Source organism: Sinocyclocheilus grahami, unplaced genomic scaffold (assembly GCF_001515645.1).
Source record: "Sinocyclocheilus grahami isolate Dianchi unplaced genomic scaffold, SAMN03320097.WGS_v1.1 scaffold17850.1, whole genome shotgun sequence".
NCBI classification, from domain to species: Eukaryota; Metazoa; Chordata; class Actinopteri; order Cypriniformes; family Cyprinidae; genus Sinocyclocheilus; species Sinocyclocheilus grahami.
In genome coordinates this window covers 1-1790 of record NW_015516815.1, presented here as the reverse complement: position 1 = coordinate 1790, position 1790 = coordinate 1, and the positions used below count along the sequence as shown (strand labels likewise).

Below are 1790 nucleotides of genomic sequence, written 5' to 3'. Positions count from 1 at the left end.
AAATAAATAACAGTAAAATAAACATTGCTTTATTTTATAATGGTGGATAGTTAAGATCTTAAGACACCCTCACAAACATGCTGCAGCCATGAACCCAGAGAAAAAAGTAAGAAAATTAAGTTGATAAACTCATAAACTTGCTGTCTCGTTTGTTCTGTCTAATGTGGATAATAGACTAGAAAATATAGTAACCAGTCATCTTCAAACAACGGGAAACATAAGCAAACATAGGGGTAACTTATGGTGTTGTTACAGAGTTTATACAATACAGTACCTAATGGTTATTTCTATTTAAAAAAACAGGCATTTAAAAAAAAAAAAGGAAAACTACCCAGTTTGACCTCAGATCTTATCAGTCTTTCAGCAAATGACTGAAAAGAGTGGTGTGAAAGAGGAGGGGTTTTATTCTGTGTTTTCTCAGTGAGTCAAGCGAAAGTGTCCCCCTCTGTGCACAGCTGCCTGCATCAAATTTCTGTTCTTGCTCTATCACTATCTTTTATTTTATATTTCCATCATGGACTGTGCCTTTGCTAATCTAGATGCTGCTGGTTTTCTACAGATCTGGCAACACTTTGATGCTGATGGTGAGAATTTAAAATAATTTCCATTCTGGTTTCAAATGATCTATTTGTTGTTTTTTTAAAGGTTTGATTATTTACATAGTGATGCATGCTCAGATTTAAATACCCTCTGTATCTGTTCATCTGATTATAAGATAAATACTTTTCCGCAGATAATGGTTACATTGAAGGGAAAGAGTTGGATGACTTTTTCCGTCACATACTGGAAAAATTAGGGCCAAAGGTATGTAAATACTTGGAAATAAAGTCCAGGTGGTTTATTACATTTGAATGTAAAAAAACCTGTAAACACATCACTCTTATAACTGTTTTTGACACGGGTGTTATTACATTGTGCAGCACATTAGTATGGAAGTACATTAGACATACTGCACTCTTTTTGTAAGTGCTCTCTGGCTGTTTACACATTAGGATATGTTTCCTAGCTCTCTAACATAACACACACAGCCATTTAACATATGTTTACCTTTCATAGCAGCAGATACTTAGTAGACACTGCCACTGGACAAAACTGGACCACCTTTTGACAGAATTTAAAGTCTTTGTGGACCTAAACATGTTTTTTTTTCTTCTATATTTTCTGTCATTTTGTTTTATTTTCTTGTTGAATGCTACAGAAAAGTTTCATTATAGCTACAATATCTGTAGTATTTATGCTGTTTAGATGGAAACTATGGTTAACATGGTTTTAAAAAAGTATGTGTGTGCACTTGTACACTCGTAATCAATATATTTAGAGTGTTAAATTAGACTGTTACTCAGGAATTTGTGCAACGTCTCAAGAAATCAAAATGTTCAGTGTTCTAGCAAAGTTGTTATAATCCAGCATATTTACATTTTGTATTTTACACTGATGTTCATGAACTTGCACTGTCCCTACTAAACAAACAAATGTCCTCTATGATACTAATTCTAAAACCCATTGAATAAGAGTTATTGGGATGTACTGTAAGAAGGCTTATAATAAAGGTTGTGTCAGATATTCATTGAATAGCTGGTGCACAGCTGTTCCAGTCCAATGGCTATGATGAGTGATGATGGGGAAATAATGAGAGTTGAATGATGGAAATGTAGTCATGGTAACCAGTTTGTTTTCTCTGCTGTCTTTAGGATAAGATTACAGGGGAGAGAGTACAGCAAATAAAGAAGAGCTTTATGTCTACTTATGATCTCACATCTGATGGACGCTTGGCGATCCACGAAGTACAT

At 34.4% G+C, this 1790-nt stretch overlaps 1 long non-coding RNA gene across 1 annotated transcript; it reads left to right on the top strand.

The window, feature by feature from the left end:
* The first annotated feature begins 435 nt into the window (after positions 1–435).
* LOC107579507 (uncharacterized) lies at positions 436–1757 on the top strand. Its single transcript, XR_001608482.1, has 3 exons — positions 436–584; positions 734–804; positions 1692–1757. It is a non-coding gene; the product is annotated as an uncharacterized lncRNA (long non-coding RNA).
* Positions 1758–1790: the final 33 nt, after the last annotated feature.